The 20,118-nt window shown below is 43.5% G+C and overlaps 12 pseudogenes; all 12 read left to right on the top strand.

Annotated features, from left to right (window-relative positions):
• The first annotated feature begins 660 nt into the window (after positions 1-660).
• On the top strand, positions 661-924 carry LOC130288621 (U2 spliceosomal RNA; annotated as a pseudogene).
• Positions 925-2,398: 1,474 nt separating this feature from the next.
• On the top strand, positions 2,399-2,661 carry LOC130288863 (U2 spliceosomal RNA; annotated as a pseudogene).
• Positions 2,662-4,137: 1,476 nt separating this feature from the next.
• Positions 4,138-4,403, top strand: LOC130288344 (U2 spliceosomal RNA; annotated as a pseudogene).
• A 1,466-nt stretch (positions 4,404-5,869) lies between these two features.
• LOC130287233 (U2 spliceosomal RNA) lies at positions 5,870-6,133 on the top strand (annotated as a pseudogene).
• A 1,478-nt stretch (positions 6,134-7,611) lies between these two features.
• Positions 7,612-7,875, top strand: LOC130287231 (U2 spliceosomal RNA; annotated as a pseudogene).
• Positions 7,876-9,345: 1,470 nt separating this feature from the next.
• LOC130287230 (U2 spliceosomal RNA) lies at positions 9,346-9,609 on the top strand (annotated as a pseudogene).
• Positions 9,610-11,081: 1,472 nt separating this feature from the next.
• On the top strand, positions 11,082-11,345 carry LOC130287229 (U2 spliceosomal RNA; annotated as a pseudogene).
• A 1,484-nt stretch (positions 11,346-12,829) lies between these two features.
• On the top strand, positions 12,830-13,093 carry LOC130287228 (U2 spliceosomal RNA; annotated as a pseudogene).
• Positions 13,094-14,565: 1,472 nt separating this feature from the next.
• LOC130286703 (U2 spliceosomal RNA) lies at positions 14,566-14,830 on the top strand (annotated as a pseudogene).
• A 1,476-nt stretch (positions 14,831-16,306) lies between these two features.
• On the top strand, positions 16,307-16,570 carry LOC130287227 (U2 spliceosomal RNA; annotated as a pseudogene).
• Positions 16,571-18,034: 1,464 nt separating this feature from the next.
• Positions 18,035-18,300, top strand: LOC130288678 (U2 spliceosomal RNA; annotated as a pseudogene).
• Positions 18,301-19,757: 1,457 nt separating this feature from the next.
• On the top strand, positions 19,758-20,021 carry LOC130287226 (U2 spliceosomal RNA; annotated as a pseudogene).
• The last annotated feature ends 97 nt before the right edge of the window (positions 20,022-20,118 follow it).

Here is a 20,118-nt window from a genome sequence, read left to right as displayed (position 1 = left end):
ATGGGAGGATTATTGCACCAGGACCCTTAGCACTTTTAAAATGCCATTCAATGCCACGGGCTAGATGTAAACTGCAGATGACCATGTTGTGGTAGTTACCATGGATACCCAAGTGATGTGTGAGCTAACACATAGGCCCAACAGATTCCAAGAAGGCCAGAATCACCAGCGGCACCACCATCGATTGTCAGGTCACCCGGATTCAGCAAATACCAGAGTCCAAAATGATGCAGGTTTATACTGTTAATTTTCAGTTTATCGTTACAGTTGGTGTTATTCCATGTCGGAAGGGACGCAGCTACAGCCAGTGGGGTAACTAGAGACAGGCAGGCAGCTATGTGCAACAAAGGTAGGCGTGTTGTTTTCATATGCAGATCTGAAATATTGTCTTATATGCAAGAGGAGGAGTGATGGGGGTTCAGGCAAAAGCCAGGCTATGGATTGCATTGCTAAATGCTCCATCAGAGTGCAATGGTCGCCTGTCCTTTTTTTAAGTGATGATGTGGGTTTAGCCTGTGCTGTATGTATGTATGGGTGGCTGACTGCCACCCACCCAGAAAGTGTATGGGAGGCTGGTTGGCTGCCAGCCTTCCTTCCATTCCTATGAGTAATGTGAGTGCTCATGAAGGGGACATGGTTGGGTCCACCCCTTTCCCGGTTATCCCCTCTAGGCCTTTTGGCTTAGATCAAGTGTAAAAAAAGAAAGGATCTTGCGACAGATCGCATCCTGAGGCACGTTTTTTTTTGTGTGAATACTTGCACTTGGGTGACTTGTGAGCACATACTGATACATACGTTCCCTATCTGGGGACCATAAATTAAATGGATTTTTGAGAAACGGAGCTGATTTGGAAGCTTGCTTCTGTCGCCCTATGCATTGACCCGATGTGGCAGTATCTTCGGGTAGTGAACAGTGCACCACCCCATTCCAGTGTTAAACAAGAAAGATTCTCATTTAATCCTCCGTGGGTGAGAATTTGAGTTTGAGAATTGGAGACCAAAATGATGAGTTGCACTGACTGGTTTATGAACGTCTATTCATTTAGCGTTTTAATGACCATGTTTGCACACTGATTGGTGTAAAAAAATAAAATAAAACTAAATAATAATAATCTAGCACACCTGTGCAGGTTTGACATGACATGACAGGTAGCTGTCTTGTGGGTGGTGCTGAATCCTGTTAAATGACATGAGGGTCTCATGCCTATACACAAGGGTGTGTCATTGCTGTTGCTTGACCATGCATTGGTTTCTGTGGTCAGTGAATGATAAAAACAAAATTTACCATCCATTGATGGATGGGAAATCCGCCATGAGGCATTTGTTTTTAGAAACTGCTGCTCACAACCAATGTTGCAATGGAGTGTCTCCATCTGCTGGTGGTATTGGAAAGGCATTAGTGCTATGACAGGGTCTGAAGAAGAAGAAGAAGAAGAAGAAGAAGAAGACGGAAAAAAATATATATAAAAAGAAAAAGAGAGAGAGAGAGAGACTGACTTAGTGAGCGAGTGAGTGAGAGAGTGAGAGTGAGTGAGAGTGAATGAGTGAGTGAGTGATTGAGTGAGTGAGTGAGTGAGTGAGAACAAATGAGTTAAAGCAAGTGAGTGAGAGAGATCGAATGAATGAAAGTCTGAATGACAGAAAGAAAAAAGGATGAAGAAAGAAGCATGAAGAAAAAAAAATGTATATGGAGTTGCTGACATGAGTGCAATCTACAAAGCCGTTGAGGCTGATCCTCATGGGAGGATTATTGCACCAGGACCCTTAGCACTTTTAAAATGCCATTCAATGCCACGGGCTAGATGTAAACTGCAGATGACCATGTTGTGGTAGTTACCATGGATACCCAAGTGATGTGTGAGCTAACACATAGGCCCAACAGATTCCAAGAAGGCCAGAATCACCAGCGGCACCACCATCGATTGTCAGGTCACCCGGATTCAGCAAATACCAGAGTCCAAAATGATGCAGGTTTATACTGTTAATTTTCAGTTTATCGTTACAGTTGGTGTTATTCCATGTCGGAAGGGACGCAGCTACAGCCAGTGGGGTAACTAGAGACAGGCAGGCAGCTATGTGCAACAAAGGTAGGCGTGTTGTTTTCATATGCAGATCTGAAATATTGTCTTATATGCAAGAGGAGGAGTGATGGGGGTTCAGGCAAAAGCCAGGCTATGGATTGCATTGCTAAATGCTCCATCAGAGTGCAATGGTCGCCTGTCCTTTTTTTAAGTGATGATGTGGGTTTAGCCTGTGCTGTATGTATGTATGGGTGGCTGACTGCCACCCACCCAGAAAGTGTATGGGAGGCTGGTTGGCTGCCAGCCTTCCTTCCATTCCTATGAGTAATGTGAGTGCTCATGAAGGGGACATGGTTGGGTCCACCCCTTTCCCGGTTATCCCCTCTAGGCCTTTTGGCTTAGATCAAGTGTAAAAAAAGAAAGGATCTTGCGACAGATCGCATCCTGAGGCACGTTTTTTTTGTGTGAATACTTGCACTTGGGTGACTTGTGAGCACATACTGATACATACGTTCCCTATCTGGGGACCATAAATTAAATGGATTTTTGAGAAAGGGAGCTGATTTGGAAGCTTGCTTCTGTCGCCCTATGCATTGACCCGATGTGGCAGTATCTTCGGGTAGTGAACAGTGCACCACCCCATTCCAGTGTTAAACAAGAAAGATTCTCATTTAATCCTCCGTGGGTGAGAATTTGAGTTTGAGAATTGGAGACCAAAATGATGAGTTGCACTGACTGGTTTATGAACGTCTATTCATTTAGCGTTTTAATGACCATGTTTGCACACTGATTGGTGTAAAAAAATAAAATAAAACTAAATAATAATAATCTAGCACACCTGTGCAGGTTTGACATGACATGACAGGTAGCTGTCTTGTGGGTGGTGCTGAATCCTGTTAAATGACATGAGGGTCTCATGCCTATACACAAGGGTGTGTCATTGCTGTTGCTTGACCATGCATTGGTTTCTGTGGTCAGTGAATGATAAAAACAAAATTTACCATCCATTGATGGATGGGAAATCCGCCATGAGGCATTTGTTTTTAGAAACTGCTGCTCACAACCAATGTTGCAATGGAGTGTCTCCATCTGCTGGTGGTATTGGAAAGGCATTAGTGCTATGACAGGGTCTGAAGAAGAAGAAGAAGAAGAAGAAGAAGAAGACGGAAAAAAATATATATAAAAAGAAAAAGAGAGAGAGAGAGAGAGACTGACTTAGTGAGCGAGTGAGTGAGAGAGTGAGAGTGAGTGAGAGTGAATGAGTGAGTGAGTGATTGAGTGAGTGAGTGAGTGAGTGAGAACAAATGAGTTAAAGCAAGTGAGTGAGAGAGATCGAATGAATGAAAGTCTGAATGACAGAAAGAAAAAAGGGTGAAGAAAGAAGCATGAAGAAAAAAAAATGTATATGGAGTTGCTGACATGAGTGCAATCTACAAAGCCGTTGAGGCTGATCCTCATGGGAGGATTATTGCACCAGGACCCTTAGCACTTTTAAAATGCCATTCAATGCCACGGGCTAGATGTAAACTGCAGATGACCATGTTGTGGTAGTTACCATGGATACCCAAGTGATGTGTGAGCTAACACATAGGCCCAACAGATTCCAAGAAGGCCAGAATCACCAGCGGCACCACCATCGATTGTCAGGTCACCCGGATTCAGCAAATACCAGAGTCCAAAATGATGCAGGTTTATACTGTTAATTTTCAGTTTATCGTTACAGTTGGTGTTATTCCATGTCGGAAGGGACGCAGCTACAGCCAGTGGGGTAACTAGAGACAGGCAGGCAGCTATGTGCAACAAAGGTAGGCGTGTTGTTTTCATATGCAGATCTGAAATATTGTCTTATATGCAAGAGGAGGAGTGATGGGGGTTCAGGCAAAAGCCAGGCTATGGATTGCATTGCTAAATGCTCCATCAGAGTGCAATGGTCGCCTGTCCTTTTTTTAAGTGATGATGTGGGTTTAGCCTGTGCTGTATGTATGTATGGGTGGCTGACTGCCACCCACCCAGAAAGTGTATGGGAGGCTGGTTGGCTGCCAGCCTTCCTTCCATTCCTATGAGTAATGTGAGTGCTCATGAAGGGGACATGGTTGGGTCCACCCCTTTCCCGGTTATCCCCTCTAGGCCTTTTGGCTTAGATCAAGTGTAAAAAAAGAAAGGATCTTGCGACAGATCGCATCCTGAGGCACGTTTTTTTTTTTGTGTGAATACTTGCACTTGGGTGACTTGTGAGCACATACTGATACATACGTTCCCTATCTGGGGACCATAAATTAAATGGATTTTTGAGAAAGGGAGCTGATTTGGAAGCTTGCTTCTGTCGCCCTATGCATTGACCCGATGTGGCAGTATCTTCGGGTAGTGAACAGTGCACCACCCCATTCCAGTGTTAAACAAGAAAGATTCTCATTTAATCCTCCGTGGGTGAGAATTTGAGTTTGAGAATTGGAGACCAAAATGATGAGTTGCACTGACTGGTTTATGAACGTCTATTCATTTAGCGTTTTAATGACCATGTTTGCACACTGATTGGTGTAAAAAAATAAAATAAAACTAAATAATAATAATCTAGCACACCTGTGCAGGTTTGACATGACATGACAGGTAGCTGTCTTGTGGGTGGTGCTGAATCCTGTTAAATGACATGAGGGTCTCATGCCTATACACAAGGGTGTGTCATTGCTGTTGCTTGACCATGCATTGGTTTCTGTGGTCAGTGAATGATAAAAACAAAATTTACCATCCATTGATGGATGGGAAATCCGCCATGAGGCATTTGTTTTTAGAAACTGCTGCTCACAACCAATGTTGCAATGGAGTGTCTCCATCTGCTGGTGGTATTGGAAAGGCATTAGTGCTATGACAGGGTCTGAAGAAGAAGAAGAAGAAGAAGAAGACGGAAAAAAATATATATAAAAAGAAAAAGAGAGAGAGAGAGAGAGACTGACTTAGTGAGCGAGTGAGTGAGTGAGAGTGAGTGAGAGTGAATGAGTGAGTGAGTGATTGAGTGAGTGAGTGAGTGAGTGAGAACAAATGAGTTAAAGCAAGTGAGTGAGAGAGATCGAATGAATGAAAGTCTGAATGACAGAAAGAAAAAAGGATGAAGAAAGAAGCATGAAGAAAAAAAAATGTATATGGAGTTGCTGACATGAGTGCAATCTACAAAGCCGTTGAGGCTGATCCTCATGGGAGGATTATTGCACCAGGACCCTTAGCACTTTTAAAATGCCATTCAATGCCACGGGCTAGATGTAAACTGCAGATGACCATGTTGTGGTAGTTACCATGGATACCCAAGTGATGTGTGAGCTAACACATAGGCCCAACAGATTCCAAGAAGGCCAGAATCACCAGCGGCACCACCATCGATTGTCAGGTCACCCGGATTCAGCAAATACCAGAGTCCAAAATGATGCAGGTTTATACTGTTAATTTTCAGTTTATCGTTACAGTTGGTGTTATTCCATGTCGGAAGGGACGCAGCTACAGCCAGTGGGGTAACTAGAGACAGGCAGGCAGCTATGTGCAACAAAGGTAGGCGTGTTGTTTTCATATGCAGATCTGAAATATTGTCTTATATGCAAGAGGAGGAGTGATGGGGGTTCAGGCAAAAGCCAGGCTATGGATTGCATTGCTAAATGCTCCATCAGAGTGCAATGGTCGCCTGTCCTTTTTTTAAGTGATGATGTGGGTTTAGCCTGTGCTGTATGTATGTATGGGTGGCTGACTGCCACCCACCCAGAAAGTGTATGGGAGGCTGGTTGGCTGCCAGCCTTCCTTCCATTCCTATGAGTAATGTGAGTGCTCATGAAGGGGACATGGTTGGGTCCACCCCTTTCCCGGTTATCCCCTCTAGGCCTTTTGGCTTAGATCAAGTGTAAAAAAAGAAAGGATCTTGCGACAGATCGCATCCTGAGGCACGTTTTTTTTTGTGTGAATACTTGCACTTGGGTGACTTGTGAGCACATACTGATACATACGTTCCCTATCTGGGGACCATAAATTAAATGGATTTTTGAGAAAGGGAGCTGATTTGGAAGCTTGCTTCTGTCGCCCTATGCATTGACCCGATGTGGCAGTATCTTCGGGTAGTGAACAGTGCACCACCCCATTCCAGTGTTAAACAAGAAAGATTCTCATTTAATCCTCCGTGGGTGAGAATTTGAGTTTGAGAATTGGAGACCAAAATGATGAGTTGCAGTGACTGGTTTATGAACGTCTATTCATTTAGCGTTTTAATGACCATGTTTGCACACTGATTGGTGTAAAAAAATAAAATAAAACTAAATAATAATAATCTAGCACACCTGTGCAGGTTTGACATGACATGACAGGTAGCTGTCTTGTGGGTGGTGCTGAATCCTGTTAAATGACATGAGGGTCTCATGCCTATACACAAGGGTGTGTCATTGCTGTTGCTTGACCATGCATTGGTTTCTGTGGTCAGTGAATGATAAAAACAAAATTTACCATCCATTGATGGATGGGAAATCCGCCATGAGGCATTTGTTTTTAGAAACTGCTGCTCACAACCAATGTTGCAATGGAGTGTCTCCATCTGCTGGTGGTATTGGAAAGGCATTAGTGCTATGACAGGGTCTGAAGAAGAAGAAGAAGAAGAAGAAGAAGAAGACGGAAAAAAATATATATAAAAAGAAAAAGAGAGAGAGAGAGAGAGAGACTGACTTAGTGAGCGAGTGAGTGAGAGAGTGAGAGTGAGTGAGAGTGAATGAGTGAGTGAGTGATTGAGTGAGTGAGTGAGTGAGTGAGAACAAATGAGTTAAAGCAAGTGAGTGAGAGAGATCGAATGAATGAAAGTCTGAATGACAGAAAGAAAAAAGGATGAAGAAAGAAGCATGAAGAAAAAAAAATGTATATGGAGTTGCTGACATGAGTGCAATCTACAAAGCCGTTGAGGCTGATCCTCATGGGAGGATTATTGCACCAGGACCCTTAGCACTTTTAAAATGCCATTCAATGCCACGGGCTAGATGTAAACTGCAGATGACCATGTTGTGGTAGTTACCATGGATACCCAAGTGATGTGTGAGCTAACACATAGGCCCAACAGATTCCAAGAAGGCCAGAATCACCAGCGGCACCACCATCGATTGTCAGGTCACCCGGATTCAGCAAATACCAGAGTCCAAAATGATGCAGGTTTATACTGTTAATTTTCAGTTTATCGTTACAGTTGGTGTTATTCCATGTCGGAAGGGACGCAGCTACAGCCAGTGGGGTAACTAGAGACAGGCAGGCAGCTATGTGCAACAAAGGTAGGCGTGTTGTTTTCATATGCAGATCTGAAATATTGTCTTATATGCAAGAGGAGGAGTGATGGGGGTTCAGGCAAAAGCCAGGCTATGGATTGCATTGCTAAATGCTCCATCAGAGTGCAATGGTCGCCTGTCCTTTTTTTAAGTGATGATGTGGGTTTAGCCTGTGCTGTATGTATGTATGGGTGGCTGACTGCCACCCACCCAGAAAGTGTATGGGAGGCTGGTTGGCTGCCAGCCTTCCTTCCATTCCTATGAGTAATGTGAGTGCTCATGAAGGGGACATGGTTGGGTCCACCCCTTTCCCGGTTATCCCCTCTAGGCCTTTTGGCTTAGATCAAGTGTAAAAAAAGAAAGGATCTTGCGACAGATCGCATCCTGAGGCACGTTTTTTTTTGTGTGAATACTTGCACTTGGGTGACTTGTGAGCACATACTGATACATACGTTCCCTATCTGGGGACCATAAATTAAATGGATTTTTGAGAAAGGGAGCTGATTTGGAAGCTTGCTTCTGTCGCCCTATGCATTGACCCGATGTGGCAGTATCTTCGGGTAGTGAACAGTGCACCACCCCATTCCAGTGTTAAACAAGAAAGATTCTCATTTAATCCTCCGTGGGTGAGAATTTGAGTTTGAGAATTGGAGACCAAAATGATGAGTTGCACTGACTGGTTTATGAACGTCTATTCATTTAGCGTTTTAATGACCATGTTTGCACACTGATTGGTGTAAAAAAATAAAATAAAACTAAATAATAATAATCTAGCACACCTGTGCAGGTTTGACATGACATGACAGGTAGCTGTCTTGTGGGTGGTGCTGAATCCTGTTAAATGACATGAGGGTCTCATGCCTATACACAAGGGTGTGTCATTGCTGTTGCTTGACCATGCATTGGTTTCTGTGGTCAGTGAATGATAAAAACAAAATTTACCATCCATTGATGGATGGGAAATCCGCCATGAGGCATTTGTTTTTAGAAACTGCTGCTCACAACCAATGTTGCAATGGAGTGTCTCCATCTGCTGGTGGTATTGGAAAGGCATTAGTGCTATGACAGGGTCTGAAGAAGAAGAAGAAGAAGAAGAAGACGGAAAAAAATATATATAAAAAGAAAAAGAGAGAGAGAGAGAGAGACTGACTTAGTGAGCGAGTGAGTGAGAGAGTGAGAGTGAGTGAGAGTGAATGAGTGAGTGAGTGATTGAGTGAGTGAGTGAGTGAGTGAGAACAAATGAGTTAAAGCAAGTGAGTGAGAGAGATCGAATGAATGAAAGTCTGAATGACAGAAAGAAAAAAGGATGAAGAAAGAAGCATGAAGAAAAAAAAATGTATATGGAGTTGCTGACATGAGTGCAATCTACAAAGCCGTTGAGGCTGATCCTCATGGGAGGATTATTGCACCAGGACCCTTAGCACTTTTAAAATGCCATTCAATGCCACGGGCTAGATGTAAACTGCAGATGACCATGTTGTGGTAGTTACCATGGATACCCAAGTGATGTGTGAGCTAACACATAGGCCCAACAGATTCCAAGAAGGCCAGAATCACCAGCGGCACCACCATCGATTGTCAGGTCACCCGGATTCAGCAAATACCAGAGTCCAAAATGATGCAGGTTTATACTGTTAATTTTCAGTTTATCGTTACAGTTGGTGTTATTCCATGTCGGAAGGGACGCAGCTACAGCCAGTGGGGTAACTAGAGACAGGCAGGCAGCTATGTGCAACAAAGGTAGGCGTGTTGTTTTCATATGCAGATCTGAAATATTGTCTTATATGCAAGAGGAGGAGTGATGGGGGTTCAGGCAAAAGCCAGGCTATGGATTGCATTGCTAAATGCTCCATCAGAGTGCAATGGTCGCCTGTCCTTTTTTTAAGTGATGATGTGGGTTTAGCCTGTGCTGTATGTATGTATGGGTGGCTGACTGCCACCCACCCAGAAAGTGTATGGGAGGCTGGTTGGCTGCCAGCCTTCCTTCCATTCCTATGAGTAATGTGAGTGCTCATGAAGGGGACATGGTTGGGTCCACCCCTTTCCCGGTTATCCCCTCTAGGCCTTTTGGCTTAGATCAAGTGTAAAAAAAGAAAGGATCTTGCGACAGATCGCATCCTGAGGCACGTTTTTTTTTGTGTGAATACTTGCACTTGGGTGACTTGTGAGCACATACTGATACATACGTTCCCTATCTGGGGACCATAAATTAAATGGATTTTTGAGAAAGGGAGCTGATTTGGAAGCTTGCTTCTGTCGCCCTATGCATTGACCCGATGTGGCAGTATCTTCGGGTAGTGAACAGTGCACCACCCCATTCCAGTGTTAAACAAGAAAGATTCTCATTTAATCCTCCGTGGGTGAGAATTTGAGTTTGAGAATTGGAGACCAAAATGATGAGTTGCACTGACTGGTTTATGAACGTCTATTCATTTAGCGTTTTAATGACCATGTTTGCACACTGATTGGTGTAAAAAAATAAAATAAAACTAAATAATAATAATCTAGCACACCTGTGCAGGTTTGACATGACATGACAGGTAGCTGTCTTGTGGGTGGTGCTGAATCCTCTTAAATGACATGAGGGTCTCATGCCTATACACAAGGGTGTGTCATTGCTGTTGCTTGACCATGCATTGGTTTCTGTGGTCAGTGAATGATAAAAACAAAATTTACCATCCATTGATGGATGGGAAATCCGCCATGAGGCATTTGTTTTTAGAAACTGCTGCTCACAACCAATGTTGCAATGGAGTGTCTCCATCTGCTGGTGGTATTGGAAAGGCATTAGTGCTATGACAGGGTCTGAAGAAGAAGAAGAAGAAGAAGAAGACGGAAAAAAATATATATAAAAAGAAAAAGAGAGAGAGAGAGAGAGAGACTGACTTAGTGAGCGAGTGAGTGAGAGAGTGAGAGTGAGTGAGAGTGAATGAGTGAGTGAGTGATTGAGTGAGTGAGTGAGTGAGTGAGAACAAATGAGTTAAAGCAAGTGAGTGAGAGAGATCGAATGAATGAAAGTCTGAATGACAGAAAGAAAAAAGGATGAAGAAAGAAGCATGAAGAAAAAAAAATGTATATGGAGTTGCTGACATGAGTGCAATCTACAAAGCCGTTGAGGCTGATCCTCATGGGAGGATTATTGCACCAGGACCCTTAGCACTTTTAAAATGCCATTCAATGCCACGGGCTAGATGTAAACTGCAGATGACCATGTTGTGGTAGTTACCATGGATACCCAAGTGATGTGTGAGCTAACACATAGGCCCAACAGATTCCAAGAAGGCCAGAATCACCAGCGGCACCACCATCGATTGTCAGGTCACCCGGATTCAGCAAATACCAGAGTCCAAAATGATGCAGGTTTATACTGTTAATTTTCAGTTTATCGTTACAGTTGGTGTTATTCCATGTCGGAAGGGACGCAGCTACAGCCAGTGGGGTAACTAGAGACAGGCAGGCAGCTATGTGCAACAAAGGTAGGCGTGTTGTTTTCATATGCAGATCTGAAATATTGTCTTATATGCAAGAGGAGGAGTGATGGGGGTTCAGGCAAAAGCCAGGCTATGGATTGCATTGCTAAATGCTCCATCAGAGTGCAATGGTCGCCTGTCCTTTTTTTAAGTGATGATGTGGGTTTAGCCTGTGCTGTATGTATGTATGGGTGGCTGACTGCCACCCACCCAGAAAGTGTATGGGAGGCTGGTTGGCTGCCAGCCTTCCTTCCATTCCTATGAGTAATGTGAGTGCTCATGAAGGGGACATGGTTGGGTCCACCCCTTTCCCGGTTATCCCCTCTAGGCCTTTTGGCTTAGATCAAGTGTAAAAAAAGAAAGGATCTTGCGACAGATCGCATCCTGAGGCACGTTTTTTTTTGTGTGAATACTTGCACTTGGGTGACTTGTGAGCACATACTGATACATACGTTCCCTATCTGGGGACCATAAATTAAATGGATTTTTGAGAAAGGGAGCTGATTTGGAAGCTTGCTTCTGTCGCCCTATGCATTGACCCGATGTGGCAGTATCTTCGGGTAGTGAACAGTGCACCACCCCATTCCAGTGTTAAACAAGAAAGATTCTCATTTAATCCTCCGTGGGTGAGAATTTGAGTTTGAGAATTGGAGACCAAAATGATGAGTTGCACTGACTGGTTTATGAACGTCTATTCATTTAGCGTTTTAATGACCATGTTTGCACACTGATTGGTGTAAAAAAATAAAATAAAACTAAATAATAATAATCTAGCACACCTGTGCAGGTTTGACATGACATGACAGGTAGCTGTCTTGTGGGTGGTGCTGAATCCTGTTAAATGACATGAGGGTCTCATGCCTATACACAAGGGTGTGTCATTGCTGTTGCTTGACCATGCATTGGTTTCTGTGGTCAGTGAATGATAAAAACAAAATTTACCATCCATTGATGGATGGGAAATCCGCCATGAGGCATTTGTTTTTAGAAACTGCTGCTCACAACCAATGTTGCAATGGAGTGTCTCCATCTGCTGGTGGTATTGGAAAGGCATTAGTGCTATGACAGGGTCTGAAGAAGAAGAAGAAGAAGAAGAAGAAGAAGAAGAAGACGGAAAAAAATATATATAAAAAGAAAAAGAGAGAGAGAGAGAGACTGACTTAGTGAGCGAGTGAGTGAGAGAGTGAGAGTGAGTGAGAGTGAATGAGTGAGTGAGTGATTGAGTGAGTGAGTGAGTGAGTGAGAACAAATGAGTTAAAGCAAGTGAGTGAGAGAGATCGAATGAATGAAAGTCTGAATGACAGAAAGAAAAAAGGATGAAGAAAGAAGCATGAAGAAAAAAAAATGTATATGGAGTTGCTGACATGAGTGCAATCTACAAAGCCGTTGAGGCTGATCCTCATGGGAGGATTATTGCACCAGGACCCTTAGCACTTTTAAAATGCCATTCAATGCCACGGGCTAGATGTAAACTGCAGATGACCATGTTGTGGTAGTTACCATGGATACCCAAGTGATGTGTGAGCTAACACATAGGCCCAACAGATTCCAAGAAGGCCAGAATCACCAGCGGCACCATCATCGATTGTCAGGTCACCCGGATTCAGCAAATACCAGAGTCCAAAATGATGCAGGTTTATACTGTTAATTTTCAGTTTATCGTTACAGTTGGTGTTATTCCATGTCGGAAGGGACGCAGCTACAGCCAGTGGGGTAACTAGAGACAGGCAGGCAGCTATGTGCAACAAAGGTAGGCGTGTTGTTTTCATATGCAGATCTGAAATATTGTCTTATATGCAAGAGGAGGAGTGATGGGGGTTCAGGCAAAAGCCAGGCTATGGATTGCATTGCTAAATGCTCCATCAGAGTGCAATGGTCGCCTGTCCTTTTTTTAAGTGATGATGTGGGTTTAGCCTGTGCTGTATGTATGTATGTATGGGTGGCTGACTGCCACCCACCCAGAAAGTGTATGGGAGGCTGGTTGGCTGCCAGCCTTCCTTCCATTCCTATGAGTAATGTGAGTGCTCATGAAGGGGACATGGTTGGGTCCACCCCTTTCCCGGTTATCCCCTCTAGGCCTTTTGGCTTAGATCAAGTGTAAAAAAAGAAAGGATCTTGCGACAGATCGCATCCTGAGGCACGTTTTTTTTTGTGTGAATACTTGCACTTGGGTGACTTGTGAGCACATACTGATACATACGTTCCCTATCTGGGGACCATAAATTAAATGGATTTTTGAGAAAGGGAGCTGATTTGGAAGCTTGCTTCTGTCGCCCTATGCATTGACCCGATGTGGCAGTATCTTCGGGTAGTGAACAGTGCACCACCCCATTCCAGTGTTAAACAAGAAAGATTCTCATTTAATCCTCCGTGGGTGAGAATTTGAGTTTGAGAATTGGAGACCAAAATGATGAGTTGCACTGACTGGTTTATGAACGTCTATTCATTTAGCGTTTTAATGACCATGTTTGCACACTGATTGGTGTAAAAAAATAAAATAAAACTAAATAATAATAATCTAGCACACCTGTGCAGGTTTGACATGACATGACAGGTAGCTGTCTTGTGGGTGGTGCTGAATCCTGTTAAATGACATGAGGGTCTCATGCCTATACACAAGGGTGTGTCATTGCTGTTGCTTGACCATGCATTGGTTTCTGTGGTCAGTGAATGATAAAAACAAAATTTACCATCCATTGATGGATGGGAAATCCGCCATGAGGCATTTGTTTTTAGAAACTGCTGCTCACAACCAATGTTGCAATGGAGTGTCTCCATCTGCTGGTGGTATTGGAAAGGCATTAGTGCTATGACAGGGTCTGAAGAAGAAGAAGAAGAAGAAGAAGACGGAAAAAAATATATATAAAAAGAAAAAGAGAGAGAGAGAGAGAGAGACTGACTTAGTGAGCGAGTGAGTGAGAGAGTGAGAGTGAGTGAGAGTGAATGAGTGAGTGAGTGATTGAGTGAGTGAGTGAGTGAGTGAGAACAAATGAGTTAAAGCAAGTGAGTGAGAGAGATCGAATGAATGAATGTCTGAATGACAGAAAGAAAAAAGGATGAAGAAAGAAGCATGAAGAAAAAAAAATGTATATGGAGTTGCTGACATGAGTGCAATCTACAAAGCCGTTGAGGCTGATCCTCATGGGAGGATTATTGCACCAGGACCCTTAGCACTTTTAAAATGCCATTCAATGCCACGGGCTAGATGTAAACTGCAGATGACCATGTTGTGGTAGTTACCATGGATACCCAAGTGATGTGTGAGCTAACACATAGGCCCAACAGATTCCAAGAAGGCCAGAATCACCAGCGGCACCACCATCGATTGTCAGGTCACCCGGATTCAGCAAATACCAGAGTCCAAAATGATGCAGGTTTATACTGTTAATTTTCAGTTTATCGTTACAGTTGGTGTTATTCCATGTCGGAAGGGACGCAGCTACAGCCAGTGGGGTAACTAGAGACAGGCAGGCAGCTATGTGCAACAAAGGTAGGCGTGTTGTTTTCATATGCAGATCTGAAATATTGTCTTATATGCAAGAGGAGGAGTGATGGGGGTTCAGGCAAAAGCCAGGCTATGGATTGCATTGCTAAATGCTCCATCAGAGTGCAATGGTCGCCTGTCCTTTTTTTAAGTGATGATGTGGGTTTAGCCTGTGCTGTATGTATGTATGGGTGGCTGACTGCCACCCACCCAGAAAGTGTATGGGAGGCTGGTTGGCTGCCAGCCTTCCTTCCATTCCTATGAGTAATGTGAGTGCTCATGAAGGGGACATGGTTGGGTCCACCCCTTTCCCGGTTATCCCCTCTAGGCCTTTTGGCTTAGATCAAGTGTAAAAAAAGAAAGGATCTTGTGACAGATCGCATCCTGAGGCACGTTTTTTTTTTGTGTGAATACTTGCACTTGGGTGACTTGTGAGCACATACTGATACATACGTTCCCTATCTGGGGACCATAAATTAAATGGATTTTTGAGAAAGGGAGCTGATTTGGAAGCTTGCTTCTGTCGCCCTATGCATTGACCCGATGTGGCAGTATCTTCGGGTAGTGAACAGTGCACCACCCCATTCCAGTGTTAAACAAGAAAGATTCTCATTTAATCCTCCGTGGGTGAGAATTTGAGTTTGAGAATTGGAGACCAAAATGATGAGTTGCACTGACTGGTTTATGAACGTCTATTCATTTAGCGTTTTAATGACCATGTTTGCACACTGATTGGTGTAAAAAAATAAAATAAAACTAAATAATAATAATCTAGCACACCTGTGCAGGTTTGACATGACATGACAGGTAGCTGTCTTGTGGGTGGTGCTGAATCCTGTTAAATGACATGAGGGTCTCATGCCTATACACAAGGGTGTGTCATTGCTGTTGCTTGACCATGCATTGGTTTCTGTGGTCAGTGAATGATAAAAACAAAATTTACCATCCATTGATGGATGGGAAATCCGCCATGAGGCATTTGTTTTTAGAAACTGCTGCTCACAACCAATGTTGCAATGGAGTGTCTCCATCTGCTGGTGGTATTGGAAAGGCATTAGTGCTATGACAGGGTCTGAAGAAGAAGAAGAAGAAGAAGAAGAAGAAGACGGAAAAAAATATATATAAAAAGAAAAAGAGAGAGAGAGAGAGAGACTGACTTAGTGAGCGAGTGAGTGAGAGAGTGAGAGTGAGTGAGAGTGAATGAGTGAGTGATTGAGTGAGTGAGTGAGTGAGTGAGTGAGAACAAATGAGTTAAAGCAAGTGAGTGAGAGAGATCGAATGAATGAAAGTCTGAATGACAGAAAGAAAAAAGGATGAAGAAAGAAGCATGAAGAAAAAAAAATGTATATGGAGTTGCTGACATGAGTGCAATCTACAAAGCCGTTGAGGCTGATCCTCATGGGAGGATTATTGCACCAGGACCCTTAGCACTTTTAAAATGCCATTCAATGCCACGGGCTAGATGTAAACTGCAGATGACCATGTTGTGGTAGTTACCATGGATACCCAAGTGATGTGTGAGCTAACACATAGGCCCAACAGATTCCAAGAAGGCCAGAATCACCAGCGGCACCACCATCGATTGTCAGGTCACCCGGATTCAGCAAATACCAGAGTCCAAAATGATGCAGGTTTATACTGTTAATTTTCAGTTTATCGTTACAGTTGGTGTTATTCCATGTCGGAAGGGACGCAGCTACAGCCAGTGGGGTAACTAGAGACAGGCAGGCAGCTATGTGCAACAAAGGTAGGCGTGTTGTTTTCATATGCAGATCTGAAATATTGTCTTATATGCAAGAGGAGGAGTGATGGGGGTTCAGGCAAAAGCCAGGCTATGGATTGCATTGCTAAATGCTCCATCAGAGTGCAATGGTCGCCTGTCCTTTTTTTAAGTGATGATGTGGGTTTAGCCTGTGCTGTATGTATGTATGGGTGGCTGACTGCCACCCACCCAGAAAGTGTATGGGAGGCTGGTTGGCTGCCAGCCTTCCTTCCATTCCTATGAGTAATGTGAGTGCTCATGAAGGGGACATGGTTGGGTCCACCCCTTTCCCGGTTATCCCCTCTAGGCCTTTTGGCTTAGATCAAGTGTAAAAAAAGAAAGGATCTTGCGACAGATCGCATCCTGAGGCACGTTTTTTTTTGTGTGAATACTTGCACTTGGGTGACTTGTGAGCACATACTGATACATACGTTCCCTATCTGGGGACCATAAATTAAATGGATTTTTGAGAAAGGGAGCTGATTTGGAAGCTTGCTTCTGTCGCCCTATGCATTGACCCGATGTGGCAGTATCTTCGGGTAGTGAACAGTGCACCACCCCATTCCAGTGTTAAACAAGAAAGATTCTCATTTAATCCTCCGTGGGTGAGAATTTGAGTTTGAGAATTGGAGACCAAAATGATGAGTTGCACTGACTGGTTTATGAACGTCTATTCATTTAGCGTTTTAATGACCATGTTTGCACACTGATTGGTGTAAAAAAATAAAATAAAACTAAATAATAATAATCTAGCACACCTGTGCAGGTTTGACATGACATGACAGGTAGCTGTCTTGTGGGTGGTGCTGAATCCTGTTAAATGACATGAGGGTCTCATGCCTATACACAAGGGTGTGTCATTGCTGTTGCTTGACCATGCATTGGTTTCTGTGGTCAGTGAATGATAAAAACAAAATTTACCATCCATTGATGGATGGGAAATCCGCCATGAGGCATTTGTTTTTAGAAACTGCTGCTCACAACCAATGTTGCAATGGAGTGTCTCCATCTGCTGGTGGTATTGGAAAGGCATTAGTGCTATGACAGGGTCTGAAGAAGAAGAAGAAGAAGAAGAAGAAGAAGACGGAAAAAAATATATATAAAAAGAAAAAGAGAGAGAGAGAGAGAGACTGACTTAGTGAGCGAGTGAGTGAGAGAGTGAGAGTGAGTGAGAGTGAATGAGTGAGTGAGTGAGTGAGTGAGTGAGAACAAATGAGTTAAAGCAAGTGAGTGAGAGAGATCGAATGAATGAAAGTCTGAATGACAGAAAGAAAAAAGGATGAAGAAAGAAGCATGAAGAAAAAAAAATGTATATGGAGTTGCTGACATGAGTGCAATCTACAAAGCCGTTGAGGCTGATCCTCATGGGAGGATTATTGCACCAGGACCCTTAGCACTTTTAAAATGCCATTCAATGCCACGGGCTAGATGTAAACTGCAGATGACCATGTTGTGGTAGTTACCATGGATACCCAAGTGATGTGTGAGCTAACACATAGGCCCAACAGATTCCAAGAAGGCCAGAATCACCAGCGGCACCACCATCGATTGTCAGGTCACCCGGATTCAGCAAATACCAGAGTCCAAAATGATGCAGGTTTATACTGTTAATTTTCAGTTTATCGTTACAGTTGGTGTTATTCCATGTCGGAAGGGACGCAGCTACAGCCAGTGGGGTAACTAGAGACAGGCAGGCAGCTATGTGCAACAAAGGTAGGCGTGTTGTTTTCATATGCAGATCTGAAATATTGTCTTATATGCAAGAGGAGGAGTGATGGGGGTTCAGGCAAAAGCCAGGCTATGGATTGCATTGCTAAATGCTCCATCAGAGTGCAATGGTCGCCTGTCCTTTTTTTAAGTGATGATGTGGGTTTAGCCTGTGCTGTATGTATGTATGGGTGGCTGACTGCCACCCACCCAGAAAGTGTATGGGAGGCTGGTTGGCTGCCAGCCTTCCTTCCATTCCTATGAGTAATGTGAGTGCTCATGAAGGGGACATGGTTGGGTCCACCCCTTTCCCGGTTATCCCCTCTAGGCCTTTTGGCTTAGATCAAGTGTAAAAAAAAAGAAAGGATCTTGCGACAGATCGCATCCTGAGGCACGTTTTTTTTTGTGTGAATACTTGCACTTGGGTGACTTGTGAGCACATACTGATACATACGTTCCCTATCTGGGGACCATAAATTAAATGGATTTTTGAGAAAGGGAGCTGATTTGGAAGCTTGCTTCTGTCGCCCTATGCATTGACCCGATGTGGCAGTATCTTCGGGTAGTGAACAGTGCACCACCCCATTCCAGTGTTAAACAAGAAAGATTCTCATTTAATCCTCCGTGGGTGAGAATTTGAGTTTGAGAATTGGAGACCAAAATGATGAGTTGCACTGACTGGTTTATGAACGTCTATTCATTTAGCGTTTTAATGACCATGTTTGCACACTGATTGGTGTAAAAAAATAAAATAAAACTAAATAATAATAATCTAGCACACCTGTGCAGGTTTGACATGACATGACAGGTAGCTGTCTTGTGGGTGGTGCTGAATCCTGTTAAATGACATGAGGGTCTCATGCCTATACACAAGGGTGTGTCATTGCTGTTGCTTGACCATGCATTGGTTTCTGTGGTCAGTGAATGATAAAAACAAAATTTACCATCCATTGATGGATGGGAAATCCGCCATGAGGCATTTGTTTTTAGAAACTGCTGCTCACAACCAATGTTGCAATGGAGTGTCTCCATCTGCTGGTGGTATTGGAAAGGCATTAGTGCTATGACAGGGTCTGAAGAAGAAGAAGAAGAAGAAGAAGAAGACGGAAAAAAATATATATAAAAAGAAAAAGAGAGAGAGAGAGACTGACTTAGTGAGCGAGTGAGTGAGAGTGAGTGAGAGTGAATGAGTGAGTGATTGAGTGAGTGAGTGAGTGAGTGAGAACAAATGAGTTAAAGCAAGTGAGTGAGAGAGATCGAATGAATGAAAGTCTGAATGACAGAAAGAAAAAAGGATGAAGAAAGAAGCATGAAGAAAAAAAAATGTATATGGAGTTGCTGACATGAGTGCAATCTACAAAGCCGTTGAGGCTGATCCTCATGGGAGGATTATTGCACCAGGACCCTTAGCACTTTTAAAATGCCATTCAATGCCACGGGCTAGATGTAAACTGCAGATGACCATGTTGTGGTAGTTACCATGGATACCCAAGTGATGTGTGAGCTAACACATAGGCCCAACAGATTCCAAGAAGGCCAGAATCACCAGCGGCACCACCATCGATTGTCAGGTCACCCGGATTCAGCAAATACCAGAGTCCAAAATGATGCAGGTTTATACTGTTAATTTTCAGTTTATCGTTACAGTTGGTGTTATTCCATGTCGGAAGGGACGCAGCTACAGCCAGTGGGGTAACTAGAGACAGGCAGGCAGCTATGTGCAACAAAGGTAGGCGTGTTGTTTTCATATGCAGATCTGAAATATTGTCTTATATGCAAGAGGAGGAGTGATGGGGGTTCAGGCAAAAGCCAGGCTATGGATTGCATTGCTAAATGCTCCATCAGAGTGCAATGGTCGCCTGTCCTTTTTTTAAGTGATGATGTGGGTTTAGCCTGTGCTGTATGTATGTATGGGTGGCTGACTGCCACCCACCCAGAAAGTGTATGGGAGGCTGGTTGGCTGCCAGCCTTCCTTCCATTCCTATGAGTAATGTGAGTGCTCATGAAGGGGACATGGTTGGGTCCACCCCTTTCCCGGTTATCCCCTCTAGGCCTTTTGGCTTAGATCAAGTGTAAAAAAAGAAAGGATCTTGCGACAGATCGCATCCTGAGGCACGTTTTTTTTTGTGTGAATACTTGCACTTGGGTGACTTGTGAGCACATACTGATACATACGTTCCCTATCTGGGGACCATAAATTAAATGGATTTTTGAGAAAGGGAGCTGATTTGGAAGCTTGCTTCTGTCGCCCTATGCATTGACCCGATGTGGCAGTATCTTCGGGTAGTGAACAGTGCACCACCCCATTCCAGTGTTAAACAAGAAAGATTCTCATTTAATCCTCCGTGGGTGAGAATTTGAGTTTGAGAATTGGAGACCAAAATGATGAGTTGCACTGACT

Source organism: Hyla sarda, chromosome 8 (genome assembly GCF_029499605.1).
Source record: "Hyla sarda isolate aHylSar1 chromosome 8, aHylSar1.hap1, whole genome shotgun sequence".
NCBI lineage: Eukaryota > Metazoa > Chordata > Amphibia > Anura > Hylidae > Hyla > Hyla sarda.
Note: the sequence above shows the minus strand (reverse complement) of the source record. Positions and strands in the feature narration are given on the sequence as shown.